The following is a 23,807-nucleotide window of genomic DNA, read 5'->3' on the forward strand; positions in this document are numbered from 1 at the left end:
TCCCAGTGGATAAGATGCTCCTTCAGACCCGCCAATAATTCCCTGCCACCCATCCCGAACCTGGAGGAGCAGCCAAAGGAATTTTTGGGGGTTCGTGTGCCGCTGGAGCCGCAGCTCCATTTTGGCAGGAGCGTGTTTTAAGATTCCCTCCCAGCTCTGCAGAAGCACCTTGAAAGGTCGACGAGCGCTTTTCACATCCTCAGATCCATCTCCAGCGCTGCCGCAGACGGGAAGGATTGACCTAGACAAGAGCTGCGAGAGGATCTGTGAAATAATCCATCACCACCCCTCGCCAGCCGCAGCCGCCTTTGTCATGGGAACGCTGGGGAATCTCACCTACCTAGAGAGGATTTAAATCCCAGCCCTGCTCTCCTGGGATGCAACCAAAGCCGGCGCACAACAGCGAATACCTCCATATTCCAAAGCCCCGTGCCCATTACCCAACTCATTAAAGACAGTGATAGTTTGTAACGCGCTCTAATCTTTAATATTCATGGCTTGCCGCATTTGCATACCGTGCCATAAATAGTTGGAGCAGAGGTAAAACACAAAGCGCTCCACTTGCATTTCTAATTATGCCTAAAATCAAATGTAAATCACAACACATCCGAGACACTGAAAATATTAAATTTGCTGGCTCTCAGTTAAAAATCTTTTAAATGCCCCCCCCACCAAACCATGCTCGCAAACCCAATTATTTTTAAAAATAAAAATCAAAGGGGTTCACGTTGTCTGTTTTTAAAGAGGAGTTGACAGCCCCAGTCCCAGCAGCATTCCCAGCTGCAACCCCCCAGTGCCAGCTCATCTCCCCAAAAACCAGCCCTAAAACCTGCCCTTCCTATGGGGCTGGGCTGCAGCTGCCCATTTAACCTTGGTTTTTGGAGGAACAACAGGAGCCTTTTGCTCCAGGGTGCCTGGGAAAGCTGATCTCCAGCAAAGGAGGTAAATTTGAAACATCAGCTCGAATCTGAACTTGTGTTACAGCATTGGGCTGGCTGGAGGTCAGGGCTTGGGATTTGGGAGAGGGAAGGAAAGAGGGGCTGGGAGCTGCTCAATCCCAACAAGGAAAGTTTTGGGGTGCTGGCACTCAGCAGCTCTGTGTGCAGAAGGGAAAAGATGATTTCTGCTCACAGAGTACCAAAAGCATGCAGGGGCAGCACAGGGTGTTCTCTGCTGTGTTTTCTCCTGGAAGAGCCCTCAGAGGCAGCAACTGCTCCTTTGGGGAGCACTCAGGAACCCCATTCAGCTGCTGCTCCTTGGGAAGGTTTGTGTCAGTCAGCCCTGGCTGTCTCCAGACTCATCCCAAAGATCAGCTCTTTTTATAGGAGCTGCAGCAAATCCACCTGGCTCCCCCAAAAAGGGGAAGTGTGTGGTGCTGTGTGGCTCTGGGACTTCAGCCTCCAAACACCACAATCCTGGAGGATTGTTCTACAATAAAACCCAATTTATCAGCTTTTAAGGGAATGTGTGGCAGGCTGCACCCTTGGGGAAAGAGGGGTGAGATGTTCTCACCTGCACACAGGAACTGACCCCATTGCCCCCAGCTCACAGAGGCACCAGGAGACTTTGTATCTGCAAAGCAACTAAATATCCTTGGGTAAAAAGTGGTATTAGTACATTCCTGACAGTGGCATAAATAATTTTCTTGATGCTTCTGCATCAGGCATTGTAAAACCCTCTTGATTTTATGGAGAGTGTTTATGGAAATCCCCTTAATTTTATGGAAGTCCATCACCACCACCATGTGAAAATGCACATTTTTAGTTCAAGAGCACTGTAGCCTCAACCCAACCCTGCTCCTTGCCCACCACACTGATCCAACACACTGCTGCTCCCAGGAAGCTCAAAACATTCCTAATCTTCATCTATCTCCCCACAATCTCTTCACCTCCCAATAAAGCACTTAAAACAGACACACAGCATCCACAAGACTCAACATTTCACAGCTTCATGCCCAAAGACTGAATTAAAGTTAAATGAACTGAATTTTACAGAAGCAGAACAAAAATCCCACTCTTTGGGAAGGCATGAGGTGCCCTGGCCTGGCACACAGATCTTTTCCCACTTACCTTCCCCTTCCCACTGGGGCTCCAGCTGCAGAAACCCACCACATCTCACTGGAAGGCTGTCCCCAGGGAAAAAGGCATTTTTAAGTCACTTGAACCTGGATTAATTTTGAAGAAATCAGCCAAACACCACCACAGTGAGCCGTGCACCCAGTGGCCACCTCTGCTTCAATCTCCCTCCTGAGATTTCTCCCACTTAACAGAAGGCTTAAAGAGAATGAAAAGTGGAAGAAAATAAAAAAACTCAACATATTATCTCTGCCATCTTCTGCTCCTACTTCTGCCCCTAAATCCCATCAGTGAATGGCTCCAGAGCTCCCCTTCCATCCCCCCATTCTTGCCCTGCCCTGGTGCTGCAGCTCATCCTGCTCCTTTCCACCCTCCAGCCCAGCTCAGCAACTACATTGCACCAGCTCTAAGAAGGAGTTAAACCATTTTTTTCCTGCCATATTGACTTCCAAAGAATTCCAGAGACATCATTAAATTTAACCCCAAAGGGGGAGCAACCAGCCCGTGCCCCCAGCCTGCACCCAGAGAGAAGTGAAAGCAAGCAGCTCACAGCCTGCAAAGCCTTTCTGCTCTTCATATGTACCCTGGCATCTTGCCCAGACCTATTTTTAAGCCCATTTACTAGAAATCCCACAAATTAAAGGAAATACGGATAATGTTGTAAGAATCCTTTGGGCCAAATAAAAGCTACACATAATTTTCCTTGTGCATCAAGAGTAAGATCCTTAACCACAAAAACCAGATTTCCCCAAAGCTCTTTTGCAACAGTGAGAGAGAATCTTGTTTTGTAAAAAGTTGCTTTGATTCACTCCTGGATTACAGGGAGCTCCACTGCCTCCCGGCCAAACCCGGGAGTGATTCCTGTTATGAAACACAGAGGTGTTAGAACACAAATAAATTAAATTTATCTCCAGCCCTAGAAAGGGGAATGCAGTGACAGCAAGGCACAGAGTGCTGTGGGGAGAAGCTGCAGGGTGGTTATTGGGATTTTTCCCCTCTGCAGAGGAGACTTGGGTGGGTTTATCTGCCAGCTGTTATCCAGCTGTGTGTTGACAGTGCTCAGGAAGGGTCAGTGTGCTGGAGAATTTCCAAGCTGCCCTGCTGCAGGCAGGACAGTCAGCACAAGCCTCTCCTCCATGCCCAGTCCCCCAGGATGGGCACAGGGTGGTGCCAATGTGGGCTGAGCATCACCCCAGCCCCAGGGAAGAATCTCCTTGGGGATTTTCTGTGGTTTTATACAAAAAATTAATCCATCTCTGCATCTCTTTTTGAATAATTATAGTGAGGTCTCTCAGAAAAAAAGGAGCATCCACCTGCAGCAGGGCATTGGGGAAGGAGGGAAGAGCTGTGTTTATTCAGCATCCACAATTTTAACTACACAAAGACTTTAAATACAAGCACTAACAGTGCTTGTACTAGGGCAGGATTAAAAAGAAACCAACAACCAGATTCATGTTTCACTAAAACTCATCAGACAAGCAGAAACAGCCCCAAAACACAGCAAGTCAAAGCAGCATTTGTGGTTAGTCCTGGCAGGCAGGGAATAAGGGGAAGGTGCTTCCTTTCCTCATCCAACCTCACTCTCCTTCATCCCCACCACTGGCTTAAAATGTCCTCCTCACAGACCTTCCAGCTTCCTTTTAAAAAAAGGAAAATAATTATGCAGGGGAATAACCACTTCTCTCCTACAAACACACAGACATGAACAGTTAAACACATGACTTTGGGAACTTTTCCAAGATTTATATGTTTTGCATGGAAAGCAAATGTTGGTGGTTTTTTGTTGTTTTTTTTTTTTCCCCTGCCTGGGAAAATATTTAAGTGCTAAGTTTATGGAGCCAAGTCCATTTATTGCTGGTTTATGCTGCTGCTCAGACAGAATCTAATTAGTGATTTAAGCAGCACTGGGGGATGCAGTGCTGGCCAGTGCCTGAGCCCCCAGCCTGGAGCTGTGCTGGCACGTGGCTCTGGGAATTCTGGTTTTATCCATGGCACAGCAGTGGCTGAAGTTTGGCCACCCATCCCTGGAGCATCCCAAGATATCCAGGAGAACCCTCCAGGTCCCTCCCAGCCCCACCAGCTAATTACAGTTTTGCTTGATGCAGTAAAAGTCTTTTCACCCTTAGAAACAGCAACACCTGATTTGCATTTTCCTGGCCCATTTTACTGAATCCCTGCCTCCAGATGGAAATTCCTGCCTGTGCTCCCAGCTCAGAGCAGCTCCCAGCTCCATCAGTGCTGCTGGGACCAGTCCCAGGAGCTGAGGCAGCAGTGGGCAGAAGTCCTGTCCCATCCCTGCAAGTGTCCAAGGCCAGGCTGGACAGGGCTTGGAGAAACCTGGACCAGTGGAAGATGTTCCTGCCCATGGGATGAGCTTTAAGATCCCTTCAATAAAAATCATTCTGGAATTCTATAAAAACCCTGAGATCCACTCATTCCCAAGCCTCAGACCTGGAGACATCTTCACAAGGTCCTCCAGCTTTTTGCACCAAGCCAGCCAGTGATTTTTGCCTCTGCATTTCCATTTATTTGTGTATTTTTGCAGCTCTTTCTGGCCAGTTAAACCAGAACCATGGCGATTGCGAAATCCAGGAAATTTGCTGCAACACTCTGTAACTCTTGCAAGGCAATTAGCCAAAACCTCACACAAATAAGCTTTTTTGCCACACCATTCTAACCACCAAGCATTAACCCATTTTCTTAGGAAACAACATCTGCTGAAACAACTTCCTAATCTAGCAGCAGGCATGGAAAAAACCCACTGCAATACCTCTAGTGCATGGTAAAGAGAATTAGCAGGTGGATTTGTCCTGCTCAGAGGGTACTGACCAGACCCTCTCCCTGAAATATTTATTCCCTGGGGCAGGAAAAGTGTTCAGGTCAAAGGTTTTCCTGCATCACTTCCATGTTTTAAAGACAGAGATGATGATGGAGCAGCCTGGGAGATTTGGAGCAGGATTTGCATCCCTCAACCCAAATGTTATGGGCTCTGAAATCCCTGGAGTTATAGGAGCTGCACCCTAAACTAAGGATGAATTAAAGCACAGCAGGATGGCACAGGTGTCATCTGTAAGAATAAATAAACTACTGGGCAATAAAATAAGTTTCCATTTCCTACCCTGGCCTTTACACAGCTTTTTTTTTCCCTTGGAAAATGGGAATATAGAGCCACAATTAGACTCCATGATTTGCCCTAGGAAAGACAGAGACCACACTGCATCCTTCTTACTCCAGATTAAAAGAGCAGCAACCCTTCTGTGCTGTTTGTTAGAACTCATTTCCTCCCACACTCTCTGTCCCTGCTTTCTCCACCATCCCAAAAAAGCCAATAAAATAAAATAAAAAGCTTCCTTTTGGGAACACAGTGGTAATAATAATGCTCCCATCTGTTGATAAGTCCAAGGAGTTGCACAGGGAGCAAAGAGGCTGAAAAGCTGAAAAGGAGTCAAGTGTTTGCATGGTTTTACTGGGAAATGAAATCCAGCTTTAAACACAGTAAAACAGAGACTATTCTGAATCACCTCTTGAATTTTTTAATGCTACTCCTGGGAGCACTGAAGGTAAATATGTTAATTTGACTTCAATCATGGTGCAGGGGAAAAAAAAAAAAAGCAGCACACTGTATTAGTTTAGGGTACCAAGTCTTAAAACTATTCATGCATTTCTGCATATTTTATACTCAGCAAATAAAGTTCCAAGGTTCTATAAGGAGGCTGCAAAATTATTCTGAGTAAGCAATAATGAGCTGTGCATTATATAAGGCTGATACTAATGGTAATCTATTATTAAAATTTGAGAGTTATAGCAGCTCCATACGAGTCCAAGAGCAGGTTTTTCCTCCCTGGAGCAGGAAGGTTGGCCAGACAGGTTTTAGGGGACCCAAACTGCACCCCAGGTCTTTGGGATAATGTGTCCCATGTCTCATTAACTCTTCCACAGGTAGCACTGCACAGGCACCACCCTGAGCTACAGCAGGTTCATATTCCCAGAGTGTTTCATTCTCCACCTGAGTGTAACAGATCTCCCAAAATGCATTAAAAAATTATCAGGGTCTCAGGTTTGTACACCTCAGCCACCCCCAGAACCAGCCTGACCCTTGATTCCTGGGCTGCACACAGGGCAGGGATGTGCCCAGAGAAAACCAGGCAGCTTTTCCTACCTGTCCCCTCCTGCCATCCCAGCACTGCCCTTGGAACAGGGTTGGAACAAGATGGGCTTCAAGGTCTCTTCCAAACCAAACCATTCCATGGTTTTACAATGCTCAGCAGGTTCAAGCCAAGCTTGGTGCTGGTTTGAGCTGGGTTTGTTCTGCCCCTCTCCCAGCCCCATTCCCTCCTGGAGATGATCCTTTCTTGGGCACTGCTGCTGCAGGATCCATCCCAGAGAGATTTTAAGGACAAATCATCACCTCCTGGAACAGCACCTCTCTGCACTGCTGTGAGAGAAACAAACAGCAAAAATCCCAGAGTTTGGCTCACTTTCCTCCTTCCTACATCTTTTGGTGAGAATCACAGCAGTCTCTGGAGGCTGGAGAACTCACACAAAAATAGGCACATCAGGGAGGGACCAGGGCATCTCCATGTTTAATCTGTACACCTCCCACCCCACAGGGCCCATGGATCCTGAACACACATGGGAACGTGGTGGTCTCACCTCATCACCTGCCCCCCAGAGGAAAACCCTCCCTTGGTTTTGCAGAAACACAAAATTACATTTTCCCTGCGTTTCAGAGCGTGTTGCAGTGTGCAGCCACGCTCCTTTTCCCCAAATGAAATTCTGCAGTAAGTGCAGATCCTGAAGGCAATGTTCTGCCCAAACCAGAGGATAATGAAGCATAATAATTCCAGGAGAAACAAACTTAGGCTGAGACCTCTCTGCACTGAGAAGGATCTTAAACAGCGACGAGCTCTTTGCTCTCTCTAAGGCACTGGGAAGGAAACCAAAACAGAGCAGGTGAGGTTTGCTGGGTGCTCTGCATTCCCCACCTGGGTTGAAGGAGTTAACAGCTCCTCTGGGATGTAACAGGAGCTGCAGTTAGTCACCCAGGCATGTCCGGATGGGAGCTGCCTATGAATGAAGTTGCCTTGGAGATGCAGCCAAAACCAATGACCAGATATTAACTTTTCACCACGGGCTGCCAAGGCAGGCAGAACATGTGAAACCAGCAGGACACAGCTCCCAGCCAAGCTGGAACATCCGGATGCAACAACAGGGACCCCTGACTCCTCCCACAGGAGTAAAACTTTGTGTCTTTGCTCAAGGAAAACAGGAGAAATTTCCCCTTGCAAAGCCAAGCAGGCAAAGGGCTGGCAGCAAAACCAGCTCTGGGACCTCTGGAATGGGTAATTAATGTCCATAAGCAAGATGATGCCTTCCCTTGGTTTAATTTCAAAGTTGATATTAAAGATAGCAGCTCGTTGCTATTAAAGATACCAAGCTCCTTAATTCTTTCTGGAAACATCTTCATAAGCAAAAAAAGCAGCACGGGCACCTTTACCCAATGCAGCTGAAATGAGACATCATGAAATAAAACCATTAAGGAGGAGCTCAGAGGCTGGGCTGGTGCAGGATCACACACCTGCCTAAGCCAGCACTTCCTTCCACTTCCAGGGGCAGGTTTGGAGGTGGGAAGGAGAGGCTGCCCTGCCATCCACTGCCTGCCAGGGCACTCACACAGAAGGAAACTCAACTTCAAGCAAAGCTTTCTCAATCTCAGCTCAGAGCTTCCCTCTGTGCCCCCCTGAAGGTGCTCAGACACTTCTCAAGGGCATTGTGCAGGGAGGACAGTGGGTGGCCAAAAAGGTGGCACAGGAGGAAGAGCATCCATTAAAGCCCATGGGTGAAACCTGCCTCACCTGCACCTCTCCAATTCACTGCCCCAAAGAAAAAAAAAACAGCTTTCAACCCTGGCAAGGCCTGCTCTGAACAAGATAAATGAGAGCAGCACTCTGTGGGGAACACAGCACCAATGGGCACCCCACAAGCCCTGACTCCCATCCCAAATCCAGCCTGTGCAGGGGGTGATGCTTTCAGACACCAACCCCAGCCCAGCAGGGATGGATGGGGATGAAACCCCAAATCCACCAGCACCAAGCACATCTTCCCATCAGAACAAACACTTCCTTCCCATCCACACGCCAGCCCCTTGATATTTTTTTCCCTGAAGGAAAAACAGAAGATGCTTTCCATAAGCAGACGATTTCAGCAGCTAATTTTACCATCACTTATGGTCGACTTTATGACTAAGATTTCATGCTGACTATATTAATCCTGTCAAATTTCAGAGCGAGAGAGAAATGATACTGTATATTTTATGGCTGCAATAACTTCTAAGCCATTAGACATGCATGCTGACATGAAAGTAATCAAATTGATTTTTTCCTATTACAATGAAGAACTTTGTATGAGCAAATAGTCTTTCTGGCACAGGAATGAAACACCAAGAAGCCTGTGCTCACTCAGGAAATTAGGAAATTGCCACGAGCCATCGTTCAGAAATTTGAGTTTTCTGCTTACTCACATTTTATTGTCACCAAAGCTGAAAGGGACACGTTAGTCAACCAAACGATTGACAAAAGGCAATGCCAGGGATAATCAGAGGGGTTTGAAGCCCTGTTAAATACTGCAGAAGCTGCAGTTAATTGTTTTCCCAGCTTTAAAGGCTCCCCTGTGCCTTTTGTAACCTCATCAGGCACGTTTTTTCCCTCTCACAGCTCACTGGCCACTCCTCCAGGTGTCGGGTGGGCAAGGTAGAATGGATCAGAAGTTGCTCAGAGGATTTTTGGCAAGTTTTTGGAGATCTGGAAGTGTTCATGGATATCCCACAGGCAATGAGAAAGCCCGTGGGCCAGAAGGTCAACTGAAATGATTTTAAAATGCAAATAAGTTTGAATTGTAAATTCCACTTACTTAGTGTTTTGTTGAGGGTTTCAACACCAACTCATCTCTACACCTCGACTCTACCTACCCAAAATTCCAACTTCAAACCCTTGAATCCAGCCTGTGTGCCAAGCTCCAGAGAAACTCAGCTCAAACCAGACCTGGGGTGGGCAGAGGTGGCAGCCCAGGGTGTCCTGTGTGCCCAGGTCCTGCAGGGATGGGCAGCAGGACACACCTGCCAGCTGAAAAACCCTGTGAAAACCTGTTTTCTTCCCCTGCTGCGTGAGAACATGCTGGGTGTGAGAGGACAAGATCACAGAGGCTCAACATCTCCAAAGACTCAGCAACCAGAAACAATTAAGTGCAGATAACACAAATAATGCAAGAGACTCACCTGACACCCTGCAGGCACAGCCACAGCTCCTCTACAGCCAATAAAGTGCAAGATTTCCTTTTAGTTTTCTGTGTTTCTGTAGAATATTGGTATCAATCATTGAATAATGGCAGATCTTTTAGACCAAGCCACCTGCATGAAAAAAAATGGCACAGGGATGTGCTAGAGCTGTCTGAAGGCTCAAAGAGATAGGAGAGTATATATATATATATATATATATATATATATATATATATATTTATGTCTTGGGTTAACAAAATAATTTTAACATGCATTTAACAGCTGCAAATTAAAATGCTTTGATGGCTCTCTATCAATAACATTTAATTTTGGTTATGTTTTCTCTTGGTTTTTTCAAAAACAAAAAGAATTTAGAAACACAAAACCATAAAACCACAACCACATGGATCGCCTCAACCAAGACTTGCAAAACACCAATTTTAGTAAACTCCAATTTCAGTGAACTCCAATTTCAGTGAATTCCTTTGTCCTTCCACACCAGGTATTGGTAAAATCATCAGAGCTGCCATGGAGTTTCCACTAGATCAGGTTGCTCCACCCAACATGGCCTTAAAGAAAAAAAAGATGGGTATTTTGTTGTTGTTTTAGGGGTTATTATTTGGGGTTTGGGTTGGTTTTTTTTAAGTTGCATGCAACAAAAACCAAAGAACAAAACCCAAGTCAAAGCTCATCCCAGCAAACTGAACCCCATTAAAGCTCTGCTGCCTTTGAGATTTAGAAGGATCCCAAATTCCAGGGCAAGGCTGGTCCCATCCTGACTTGGGATGTGGTACCCAGAGGAGGATGAGCAATGAGCCACCACCTCCACTTAAACCTCCAGCAGAAAACAGCAAATTCTTTCAACCAAACCCCAACAAACTCGTCCTTCAAAGTTATTCCCCAAACCCAGAGCCCTGCAAAGGTAGGAGAAACCTCCCAGGAGAGGCAGTGAACAAAATCCACGAGTTTCTCATGACCTTACGGAGATTGCCATGACAACACTGCTTCCATCCTCCAAACATGGATATTTTCATTTGCACTGGTGTGATTGAGAATAATTAGAGTGAGATTCCCTGAGCCAGGGAGTCACAGCTCTGGCAGCAGAGCCCAAGTTTCAAGGGAAGCAGCCTCAAATTTAAATGTAAAAAAGAAAACCGACAACACTCTTCGGAGCCTCGTGACCTAATTCATTATAAAGAATGTCAGTTAGCAAACCTTTTAAATAAAACATTAAGCTAGAGGTAATTTGAAGCCTTGTGGATTTTGTTTTACTCAATTATTTTCTAATGCTTCAACTTCAAGAATAAATATGCAGGAATCAAAAAAAAAAAGGAATACTAAGGGTTTCATTTAATTCTTTTTTTTCAAAAGAAATGAAGACATTCATACTAAACCAAAATACCCTCAACCAAGCTGGATTTTTAATTAAAACTTTTATGTCCTACAAGATTGTTCAAGGTTAGAATATCTGCTCTCACATCATGCTCACACAAGGGCAAGCCCATCATCCACGTTAGAACAACCTGTGCTGTGCATTGCTATAACTTATTGCCAGGACATCCACTCACAAATTAAACCAGGTTGCAATGCTATTTCTTCCCTGCCCCCTAATTTCCATATCCACTTGCAATTTTCCCTCTGTTGGGAAGAGTTTCCCTGCAGCAGACAGAGGAAGGGGATGATCACACTGGTCTCTGCTTGGTTTTATTAATTTATTACCTGGTGGTAAGAGCGTGGCTGGAGTGGAGCAGTGGGGATGTAAAACCTGCAGCAGAGGGTGAAAGCCACAGCCTAAAATTGGGAAAAGGGGGAAAACAAAGGGAATCACAGAATCCTGGAGTAGTTTGGGTTGGAAGGGAGTTTCAAGCCCATCCAGTCCCACAGGCAGGGACACCTTTCACTATCCCAGGGTTCTCCAAGCCCTGCCCAAACTGGCCTTGAACATTTCCAGGGATGGGGCAGCCACAGCTTCTCTGGAAGGAGCTCGATGAACACTGGAAATGCTCTTCTAAGAAATACAGCAAAACAAAACAACAACAAAAAAATAATGACAAAGAGGCATCCTTTGAAGAAAAAAAAAAAAGTTTAGAGCTAAATATTTGATTTGATTTTGGCAGCATCACCCTTTTCCAGAGGCTACCAGAAAGAGATTTGCAGGAATGTGCTTAACACCACTCTGCTACAAGTCCACGCTACAAAACATTCCAGAAACAAAGAAACCCAGAAGATAAAAAGATTCCTTTCCACCACACTGTTTAGAATAAAACACCTCCCTACTTTGAACCAGCCTTCCTTGCAATGTTTGAAAAATAAAAATCAGCTTTTCCCTGTAATTCACCCCGTGGGTTCCAGCACGGATCCATCCCCAGGCTCAACCAGCAGCTCCCATCCTGACCCCAGAAAAGCAAAATAAACTCATGCAACCCCTCACTGCTCTGATTTTCAGGTCACAGCCACACCCCTGGGGCCACTTTTGGGGTGCTGGAAGTGTCACAGAAAGGAAGGATTTGGTGTTGGTGGAAGGTGTGAAGGGTGGAACTCGCACCCAGGGCTCCTTTTCAAGGCACAAAATTCCAGATAAATGCATTTTCTGCAGCAGGGAATAAACAAGGATTAGTATTCACCCCTTCATAACAGGGAAACCCTGCAGCTAGAGGTGGAGTCAGGCAGTGCCAGCACATCCAGCCTAAGTTGCTTGACGAATGCTAACTATGACTTCCAGCTTATTTATCTAATTTGGCTTGATTTTTAAATATTGAGTTATCTAACCAGACACAAAAAGAGAGCCTGAAAATTTCCCGTGTTAGTGAAAACTCTCCCTGCTGCTGTAATTCAATCTGCATGTCTGAATATTACTGACTTTTCTCAATCACATTTGTATTGAGAAATGCCTAAAAAAATTCAGGACCTCATTTTCTCAAAATGGTTTAAAGTGCCTGGAAAACGGGGTTCTGCAGCAAATGAGCCTCTCCAAAGCTGACTGTGATGCACAGCTTGCAAGTATTTTAGTCATTTACAATATTTATCAGGCTCTATTTTTGTCAATCAATCCATAAGAAGAGCAGAACAGCCAATACCTATAAAACAATCCACTCGATTTCAGCAGGGGCTGGTTTCTGTGTGTGAGAGAGGGGCAGCTCTGAACTGATACAACCAGTTTGTAACACACAAAAAAAAATCCATGGAGGAGGGATGAAGTCAGTGGCAAAATCCTCAATGGCTTCAGCTGGGCCAGGATTATCTCCAGGAACGTGCTGATGCTTGGAGAAACACGAGGAAGATGCCAAGGCTGGAGAAAAGGAAGCTCAGGGAAGATTTTCCTGCTCTGCACAACTCCCTGACAGGAGGGAGCAGCCAGGGCAGGTCAGGGAACAGGGACAGGATGAGAAAAACCAGCCCTGAGCTGTTCCAGGGTTGGGCAGGTTGGACATCAGCAGGAATTTCTCCATGGAAAGGGAGGGCAGGCATGGAAGGGTTTGCCCATCCCTGGAGGTGTCCAAGGAAGGTCTGGACGTGGCACTCAGTGAGGAGGGGGCAACCTCCCTGCAGTGCCCCCATTCAGTGATCCAGAGGCTGGAACTGGTGATACTGGAGCCCTGGGGAGTCTGTCCCTGTGAAATCCATCCCAGTCCTGCTCCCTGGCACTGCTGCTGGTGCTGAGGGTGATGCTGAGCATCCCCACCCCACGGGATACGAGGCACCCCCTCGTCATTTCAGAGAGCACCAAAAAACTGAGAATATCAGAGGCTGCAATCAGCACCAGGATGGGTTTGAAACGACAATCAAATCACAAAAACCCTCCCTGACCATCCCTGAACCCACGAGGTTCAATGCACTGCCCCCAACCCCAGCCCTGGTTTTAAAATTCAGCTTTTATCAGCTTGAGTTGAGCAAATCCAGTCAAAAGGCAGAAACGGATTGTGCTAGTAAGCAGAAAAACTGTTACATCTTCTGAATGTAATTTTGCCAAAAGCCTCTGCACAATTTTTTTTTGTCACGCTTTGCATTATGAAGGAAATTTCTTTTTAGAAGAACAGGAGAATGATTTGCATAATATTCTTTGCAAGTTAATATCAGCCTCTGATAATGATCTCTGCATAATGCAAAAACGTTTGAGAAGACTGTTACAACACTAAGTAATCATATTTTAAATTATGTTTCCCTTTATAGAAAGGTGTTGCAAAAACACACAGACATGAAATCTGTCTGTTGAAGTCCCAAGAACCACCTGACCATCTTCCCACTATTCTACTGTTACAGATTGCAACACTGCCTTTCAAAATCTTACAAAACAAATTACGCTGCAACAGTCTGGCTTCACAGAAGGCAGAGCTTTTTCCTGTGCTGCTGCTCCAGCACATTACATTTCACAAGAGCCTCTGATGTACTGCAGGGGTTAAGCAAGGGCCCAGAAATGAAGCTGTAACCCAAGCAGAGATGGGGATTGAGGTGGATTCTCCCATCTCACACTGCCACCAGGCAGAGGTGACAGCACCAGGGCATGCCCTGCCTGCCCCCAGGTGCTGGGGACACTGGTTTAGCTGATTCCTGGTGACACTGATTCAGGGTGATTCCACAGATGGAGCATTGGGAATTCAGACTGTGACCCCACTGGGACAGGTGTCCCTTCCCCAGCCAGGGATCCTCCCAAAATCTCTGTGAGGGATGAGGTGCAGCCACGAGATCTCTGCTCACACTGTCACTCATGGCTAATTAGGTCAGGAATTAAACACCAAAGCAGAAGTCCAGGAGGAAACCATTTGTACAACTCTGCTGGGCAGCTCCTATTAGATGTGGGCACCAGTGATTTCCCTCAGCCCACCTCCAAAGGGGGATGTGGGTGGGAAGCTAATGCACTTGGATATTAAATACTTAATATGTCATTAGTCCTTAACAGCCACAGCCAAGTGGTTTAAACCTGAGCTAACCTCTCCTGGTTTAAACCTGAGCTAACTTTCCCTGGTTTAAACCTGAGCTAACCTTTCCTGGTTTAAACCTGAGCTAACTTTCCCTGGTTTAAACCTGAGCTAACCTCCCCTGGTTTAAACCTGAGCTAACCTTCCCTGAAACTCCACAGAACTGAGGGAAGAGCCCTGGAGATGGAATCAGGAGTGGGACAAGCAGCAAACAAAGATCCTTTGGGACCAACCACACAAATGGTGTGACTCAGATTTGGGGTGAAGCATGGAGCAGGATGCTAAGGGCAGTGGCAACACCAGAGTGTGTCCCAGAGAGCCACTGTCCCCAACCTCAGCAGCCAGTGCCACCCACGCCTGTGACACTCACAACAGGGCATCATTCAGCCTGCATGGTGGGTGGTTCTTGTCCCACCTACAAAATGAAGGCTGAAATTCAAATACCAAGGCTGAGCAGCCAAGGCAAGGAGAAAAGAGCCCCTGGGATGTCAGTCTGAGCTCACTGAGGCAGCTCAGCCACTGCCCTGGGCATGCAACCATCCCAGACTCGTGAGATTATTCCTCCCCTCAACAACTTCTGGTAACTTGGAGAGTTTGTCCAACTACATCAAGTGATGGGCAGGAGAACAATCCTTCAGCCCACCCCATCTCCCCTTTTCATACCTTTTGAAACAAGTTCCAAGCAGCTCCTTGCTACGCCTCATCCCAGGCTTCTGCAAACGGGTTCGTGAGCATTGGGAAGTTGGGTTTTTCTTCAAAATCTGCCAGCAAATCTCTCCCTTTTTTCCCCCAAACTGACATACCCATCAATACTGGTGGGTGGTACCACCAGACACAAATCTTAAGCTCCCAAACTGTCACCAGGACACCAGGAGGGAAAACTTGTCCCAGCAAACAGAGCAGCCACAGGCACGTGCACGGGGCGGGCAGCAGGGCGTGCCTGAACCAAATATTTCCATTGCTAATGCTGCACCTTGGGTCTCACACAACATTCCTGAGGCACACAGGAGAGGTCAGCAGCAGGCTGCAGGGTGGGGAGTGCACACCAGAGCACCCAGACAGCACAAATCCCCCAGGCACAGCCAGGGGAGGCTGCAGGAGCACAGCTCTGGTGGGGCTGGGACTTGTGATGCTCCATAAATACACTGCAACTGAACTGTATCTACACTGCTTCAAGGATTTTTTTGGGGGGAAATTCCAGCTGGGAGTTCTGAAAAGGAATCAAGAAATCATGACTGTCACTTTATAGAACTGTACAGAAAAGCTGTAAAAGCCTCTGGAATATTTTTGCTTAAAATCACTTGCAACACTTTGCACTGTGGACATCACCAATGTGCCACTGGAGTTCTCTGTGTTTTGATGATGGTCAAGTAAAAAAAAATTAAGCTCAATGCTCTGCCAAGCTGTGCTGGGGTGACAGCCCAGACCAGACACACACAGGCTGCAGGTTTTCCTGGTTTCTCCACCCTTCCCAAGTTGTGCTGCCCTCCTGTCCCCCTGCAAAGAGTTAAGTCCTCCCTCCTGCATCATTTCTCCTGCCAAATGCAGATTAGTCAGCAACTACTGCAGGATGCACCTCTCCTAAGGCACTCACAAACAAAGCAACAGCCAGTTTGGGATCTTAAAGGCAAAGTAAATGAGGAAACTTCCTAAATTTGATTGCAAAAATATTCATGAAGGTACCCTGTGGCTCAGGTACCTCCAGCTGCTCTGCTGAAGCCTCCCCTGACTCCCAAGGGAATGCAGAGATGTGATGGACACTAAATCAGTGCTGCAAGCTGGAATTAGAACTCACCAGTGGATGTGAAAAGCAGCCAGAGCCAAACCCTCAATTTGGTGCCACAGCCCTCACTGCCTGACCCAGAGCAAACCTTGGGATGGAGGCTCCCACTGCCAAACCAGAGCACTGCAAGTACCCCGGGCTCAATCTACATTTTTACAGTTGCACAAAGAAACCAAACACCCAGCAGTCATCTGAAAGGCCAGCTGAAAACGAGTTGAAATGAAATTCCCACAGGTTTTACTGGACTACTGAGATATTGATTCTGCTGTGCCTTTCTCTCAGCCTGCAGCACAGAAATTCACCCTGCCACAAATCCCACCTGTGTGCTGGGAAAATTCACTGGGAATGTCCAGAGTTGCTTTTCCTTGCTCCCTCTTCCTGGGCCTAGAACTTTCCCTTCCCCTAAGCACATTTAACTTGACTGGCACAAAAGCTTTGGGCTTCACCCAAAGGCACAAACCATCCCCCTGTGCCAGAACACACCTCCAGTTTATCTGACCAGCTGGGCTGGGACAAGAATGGGTCACACTCTGGCAAGGCCTCCCCCATTCCTGCCATTTTTGACAAATTTTGGATCCCAATCCCCAATTCTCCCAGGTTATAAATTCACGTCGTGCCTCGACACAAAACAACATCACTATAAATTATTATATTTTTTTTCCCCCCACATTAAAAGGGAGTAAAACAATTAAACCCCAGGCTCTGCTGTGTGTGCAGAGACACTCCAGAGCTGCAAGGAAGCCCTTGCAGGGCTGGGCTGCCCAGCTCCCAGGTCCCTGTGATGCAGTGCCAGCAGCACGCTCTGTGCTTCACGCCTCACTTCCCACGGCATGAGCCCAGCCCCAGGAAACTGCCAGCGTGTTCTCCAGAGCCCTGCAGATGTTTCAGCTCCACTGGGCTCCCTGGCCAGCCCAGCACCACCCATCCCTCCTCTCCTGCCTGCCTTGAGCAGGGAGAGTGGAGGGGTTGGGAGGCAGCAGCTCTGTGGCTTTCACGGATCTGTTCGGCTTTTTGCTTTGTTAAAAAAAAATGAAATATATATATATATAAATAAAAATTCATGCTTGCAGCATAAACACAAGCTGGGCTGGTACTTCACTCCTCCCTCAGAGGGATGTGCTCATCCCTTGACTTCCAGCTCAGCCAGTCCTGAGGTGCATCACTGCCTGGACAGCAGCACGCCCAAAAATCCCAAACTCCATCCCCATGCTGGCAAGGACAGTGCTTTTCCCTAAACTGATTGTTCCCTGCCCTTCCCCACTGATCCAGCATCCCACAGGAGGTGTAAAGCCTTTGGGCAGCACAGGCAAAGCTGTGGAGAAGGTGTCCAGGAGTGAGGCAGGCTGGCAGTGTTGTGGATGGGCTGAGCACAGGCACGGCCCTGATGCAGCCATGGCACGGATCCTGCAGCTGAGGGTGACTCAGGAAACCCTGATGCTGGATTCACTGCACAGCCTGGGAATTAGTCAATCCTCCTCTCTTGCCTGGGGAGGGCGGCTGGTCCCAATTCAAATATTGTGTAAGCTGAAAAAGAGCCTCTTAATAAAACAAACAAAAAAACAAACCCAAACAGATAAAACACAGAAATGCTATTTTGAAGGAACTGGGGAAAGCTGGAGCAATAATGACAAACGATTCCTTGCTGCTCTCCCATTCCCTTCCTCCCAGAGCCCTAAAAAGGCTTCTCACCATCCTGCTCTGGCCCTGCTCACGTTACACTGGGATCAACCAAAGCTGAGCCTGGTGCTCATGTCCTGCCCAAGGTCACAGGGACAGCCAGAGCCCAGCCTGGAGCTCCCCAGGGCTCTGCCCCACCTCTGACCCCGGCATTCCCAAATTCCCAGGGGTCACCTGGGGGGACACACGGCTGGGGAGTGATGGAAGAGCAGGGCTAGGTTTTGTTGGCTTCATTTCCATGGACAGCACACAGAAAATGAAGGCGACCATCCCAACTTCCCCTTTTTTCCAAGGCTTTTCTCTCTCCCTCCTTTTCTTCCCCCCAGTTCTTAAAATCCAATTATAGCACGACTCTCTCAGCAGGGGTCAGTGTGGAATAAGAATCGCCCGAGTTAATGGACATGAGACCAAGAAAGATTAATGCCTAAATGGTTTCAAAAGTTGTATGATGCCGATTTCATTAACATTTTAATTGTAATGTATCTTTTTCATCTTCTTTCACACTAATGGTTTTTATATGCTTCAAAAAAAAGGCAAAAAAAAAAAAAAATGCTGACAACAAAAATATCAACATACCAAAATTAACAGACGGAACTGAGTGCTGTAATGGGAACTGAATGAAATGCAGAAAACCATGTTAATGATGCATTAAGAGTAGAAACTGTGCTCAGACAAGAGTCAAAATTCAGCACTACACTTGCATGGCACCTTTTCCCAGGTTGTCTTAGAGGGGGAATGTGCTGAAGCAACAAGCCCAGCAGATTTACCAAATGCAGAGGTTAATAAAAATAAAAACAAATAAAAAAAAGCTGTTGCCACAATTAATCTAATTTAAGCAGGGTGACAGAGAGGAGCAGCAGGTTCAGGAATGGCACTGCTGTGGTTGTCACCACTCCCTGGGCTCAGGTACTTCAAGCACAGCAGAACTCCCAGACAGGAAAGATGCTGTTGCAACCGCTGTGCAAAATTTTATTTTACTTAATTAGAAGACAATTAAACCTAAGCAATAATGTTTCATTAAGCATGGGCATGTATTGATGATGTTAGCATGGATAAACGGAGGCACAGAAGGAGCAGATAATTGGGGAGCAGACAGATGAAGCCTCAACTCTGGTTTGTAGAAATGAGAGAGAGATGCTTCTGCCACCTGCCCTGAGGCCAAGCTGCAGCTGCAAGGGTGATGCAAAAACCACAGAGTTTTCCTTCCCAGCCCATCAGAACTTCTTAAAAGGGAGAAGATCCAGTTAGAGGGATTCAAAGCCTCTTTATGCCCATCAGGAAACCATAACCCCTCAGTTTGCCATGAGGATGTGATGATTCCAGCCACAAGAGAATAACCAAAATGCAATTACCCTGCTCAGCTTTAGTCCTTTAAGGTTGCTGCAGCTGGTGCAGAGGGAGGTTTCCAGTGAAGGGGCACCTATGGAGAGAGGTTACTCCTGTTTGTGGGAATTCCATCCCACAGGATCTCAGCCATGGAGCAGTGCCTGTGCCAGGAGGGGTCTGTATTCCCACAGGGCAGCCAGGCTCATGCATCCCACTGGAAGTCTCCCAGCAAGCCCCATCTGCCTCTTCCCTTGGAAATCAAATCCTTTTATCCACCTTCAAATGCAGAAATCCTCACTCCCCATCTCCTTTGGGCACCTGGCCATTGCCTTCTGCATGGCACAGCACGAAACACCAACCCTTTATTTATGTCTTATGTGGAGCATAACCCCATAAAGCTCAGGAGGGCCAAAACATCATCACCCTTGTGCTGTCACCACTGCCCAGCCTCCCTGCAAGGATTGATGTTCTCTCCTGCTTCCCTAATGCTTCACATAATCCCAGAGTAAATGTTTGTCCTATGACAGGGAGAACTGGCATGTAAAACATGTCCCCCCACACAAAATATATATAAATATATATATATAAATATCTATATGCCAGGCTGCCATATGCTTCCCAGTGGATAGCACTGCAGGGGTGCAGCCAGTGCTGGCACCCATATCAAAGACCCCTTCTCCACCTCAATCCCAGCCCCACTGAACTCCCAGCTCCTTGCCCAGGCTGTGCTGACAAATCCACCCCCAGGGATGAAAAACACCTGGCTGCTCTCCCCTGGAGCAGCCCTGATGGAGATACTGCAGGGTGGGGGGAAAAAAAAAAAAAAAAAAAAAAGAGGAATTTTCTCCTGCTGTTTCAACGAACGATGAACAGATCCTGCTGGTGGCTTTATGGCCCTGGGGATGACACTGGGGAGGTGAAGTGTTTAATCTGGTCCCAGTGCCTATATATGGTCACTGGGATGGAGCCACCTCCCTCTGCTCACGCTCTGCTGCCCTTGGCTCCTGGCACTGCAAACTGGCAGCGCCCGGGCACGGCGCCGGCGCGCCACAAGTCAGCAGACTCCCCACGTTCCTCTGCTCTCCCTACCCCTTTCACAATTTTTTTTTATCAGTTAAAAAACCAGAGAGAACGAGCAAAAACTCAAGTTTAAAAAAAAAAAAAAAGCCTAAAACATTTTAAGAGTGTTTTATAGAGGATTGTTGCACCGGGGGGAAAATAAAAAAAAAACAACAACCTGTCAAGTTGCTTATGGTTAAATGTACATTTCATAATCACTTAGAAGTTTTAGGGGGAAAAATAAAATCTATTTTTTTGGTGGAAAGTGTATCAATTTATTCAGCCCACACAGGCTGGTTTTTTAGTGCAGGGTAGTTTGTGGTTGTGATTCCTGTCCCCCCCCCCTTCTCCTCCATCCACCCACCTAGGGGAAAAAAAAAATGCACTGAAATATTTGAATTCATAGGAAACGCAACACCAAAAAATGTACTTGACACGCAAAACTCTGTGAAAAGTCTGACGTGAGGACCTCTGAAAAGCCTGAGGCCAAACTGTGCTGGCTGTGAGCAGCCCAGGGAACACACACAGCACAAAACCTGTGCCAAGGGCTATTTATCTTCATTTTATCCCATTGAGCCAGCAGCTTTCAGGGGGTCTTGGTCACTGTACCAAAGAACTGCTCTCATCACCGCTGTCCCAACAGCATCCCCCATCCCTCCTGGATCCTCCAACAGGCTGAACCCCCCAGCAGGGAGCAGGAGGAAGCTGCTGCTCCATCCTCTGTCCCAGCAGTCCGATTTTTATTACCTCCGTCCCCATTTAGGAGTAAGCACATGACAAACCCGAGTGCAATCCTGCCCGGGGAGCTCGCCTGGGATTGCCTCTCCCTCCCCTGGAACACAGCATTTTAGCAAGTTTTCCCTTCACAGCAGAATTTGTGACTACAAAGAATGTTAAGATTTCTTTTCTTTTTTTTTTTTTTCCAGATTCCTGTTCTGCCTCCAAACATTTGCTTAAAAACAAGTTGAACTTAAAAAAAAAAAAAAACCAACAAAAAAACAAAAACCCCAACAAAAAATAAACCGCTAATGAATCACAGTTCCTAGCAAATGAGCAATTGCAGTTGACACAATGAATTATGCCTGAAGCAAGCTGGGAAACATATTTTGCAAATGATCTCATCCACAGGCAAACCTGGCATGACACTTGATTTGCTAAAAAAGACACAAAGCCTGTCAAAATTCCTGTCACTCCGCAAATAAAGTCAGGTAGAGAAAACCAACAGCCTCACCCTCTTTTAAGCACGCTTCACCTATTTCTCAATTGCTTTACAGGCTTGATTTAATAAAATAAAAAAAGCCCCACACGCCCTCCTGTAGGTGTGCCCATCCCAGGGGCTGCTGAGGGCTTTGGGATCCGCTGCCACTTCCCTGGATGAGGAATAAATGGGATGGGAAGATGCTCTTTGGATGCCAAACACAGGCTCAGCTCGATTTGAAGCCTAATTGCAGCAAGATATGATGCTTGCTCTGGCCATTAGGTATGGCAGGGAACTCACAATTCCCTTTAATTTCCTCCAGCTGAATGCCTGGGGTTTATTTCTTTCATTACATTCAAGTAAACTCTGAGACAGGTTAGAAAAGGGGGAAAAGTGCAGCCCCCCTGCTCCTCAGCATCCCTGGAGCTGTCTTGGAGCAGTTCCCTTCAGCCCAGCACATCCCACCCTATTTCCCCACCTGAAAAGCTGCTGGCTCAGAAACCCTGGAAAAATTCAAAGCCATGGCTGTATCCTCCTTCTAACCCCATTTTGTCAGGCTGGAGTATTTTTAAACACCGAGCAAAGCAGGAGCTGAGTCTCAGCACTCTTTCCCAGGCTGTTCCACGATGTTTGTCCCCAATCCTTGTCACCCCAGTGCTGCTGTGCCAGCTCTGCTCCCATCCCTGCCCATCCCACAGCCCGGCAGGGACCAGGGGATGTGCAACAAGACAGCCTGAAATAAATATTTCCATTCCAAGGTGAGCTGGGTTGTGTCCCCAGCTGAGAAAGCACAGTCTGGAGGTTTCTCCCAAGCCAGCCCAGAGCTCCCTGGGTGGATCAGGCTCTGGCAGGAGCTCTGTTGGTGTTCCTTCCCTGGCCAGCAATGCTGCAAAGTGGCCTGGCTCCTCCTGACACCTCCAACTGGGATCTGAGCCAAAGTCCAGTCCAGAGGGACTCACCTGCATGCTCCAGCCAGGCCCAAGTTCAAGGAGAAGGGATTTTTCCTTCCTGGACTTACAAGCAGTGAGGATGCTCCAGGTCCCCCCGAGCGTGGGGATGCTGCCCTGTCACAAGCACCAGCTGAAAAATCTGCCTCCAATTCCAGCAGGCTCCCTCAGGAAAGCATAGTCATGGCTGGGGGGAGCTAAAAGGCTTTTATATTGCCAGAGGGCTCCAAAAATATCACTTCCAAAGTGATCCGGCATCAACGCTAATGGCATCCATCTCTCAGAACAAAGGGGGGCTCTGGGAAAAGCTTGGGGAGCCCTGGACAAGGTTTTGGGAACACTGTCCTGCAGAGCCACAGCCCAACCAACGCACAAACCCCACCTCTGGCCCCAGTGAGACCCCCTGCTCCTGCCCTGATGCCTGGCTTTACCCAGCTCTCTGTAATTCCAGCCGCCTCGGGAGGATTTTCTGACAAATGTTAAGTTTCAGAAATCCATCCCCACCCTCCAGTGTCCCAAGACGACAGCTTCACCCAGTGAAGCCTTAATTAAAAGGCCTCTGCAGGAGGAAAAACCCCAAAACGCAGCAGTTACAGCCACAGAAGGACATTTGCTCTCAGAGGGAGAGGATGACACCCCTAATTTCTTTCTACTTGCCACTTAATTCAAATCCAAGCATTGCCACCTCCATCATCCTCACCTTGGGGTCACAGACCTCCTGTCCTCAGCTGGGCAAACCACAGCAAGCCAGCTCAGAAGGAACAGCTCAGCTTTGCTCTTTTTACTTAAAAGCTTTCTGAATTTCAGAGCAGGCTGTGAAACTGGCAGGGAAAATTTAGGGTGAGGCGTGCTGGGATGCTGCACTTTGGAGTCCTCCCGAGGACCCCACTGGGCAGTGTCCCCACGGAGCAGCAGCAGCAAACATCCCGGTTTGTTTACCGATCCCGGCTTCTCCTGCTGTTTAATATTTCAGCTGGAGAAGGTGAGCCGGCACGCCAGCCCCTCAATTACGCAGGGCGAGAGGCAAACACTTGGCAGGCAGCGAGCACATCAAGCTGCCCGCAAGCCTCGCAAATGCCTCCGGAAAGGAAGAAGGGGGAGAGAGAGAGAGAAAAAAAAAAATATTCAAATTAATGAGCCGGCGGGTAATGGAGACTTGGCTGGAAGCGATCCTGCACTTCGCCGGCGGAGCAGCACGCGATGTACCGCTGGCGCTGGATTTTCCTAGGGCAGGGAAGATGTTTGGAGAAGTCCTTGAGCGCTGTAACTACAGCAGGGCTGCGGCGGGCAGGCAGCGCTCCCCCAGCCCAGCCCAACTCCTAAACCCCGCATTTCTGCAGCGCTGGGGCTGCCGGAGCCCCCCGCACATCCCACCGGGATGGGGGCGCATCCCGGGGCACACGCGGCTCGGGGCTCCATCCCCAAACCCCGATTTCGGGGTTCGGCCGCGGTTTGGATTTCAATCTCTCCCTTTCCGCAGCGCCGGCAGCGAAAAGTCCGAGGCTGCGTTTGCATTTATCCCTCCAGCGCGACCCGGTCACACCGCCCCGCTC

The 23,807-nt window shown here is 47.6% G+C and overlaps 1 protein-coding gene across 1 annotated transcript in view; it reads right to left on the reverse strand.

Moving 5' to 3' along the window:
- NACC2 (NACC family member 2) overlaps positions 1 to 23,807 on the reverse strand; it is a 48,737-nt gene that overhangs the window by 24,360 nt on the left and 570 nt on the right. The window lies entirely within an intron of this gene.

The sequence above is a fragment of the Erithacus rubecula genome (genome assembly GCF_903797595.1).
Source record: "Erithacus rubecula genome assembly, chromosome: 21".
Taxonomy (NCBI): domain Eukaryota; kingdom Metazoa; phylum Chordata; class Aves; order Passeriformes; family Muscicapidae; genus Erithacus; species Erithacus rubecula.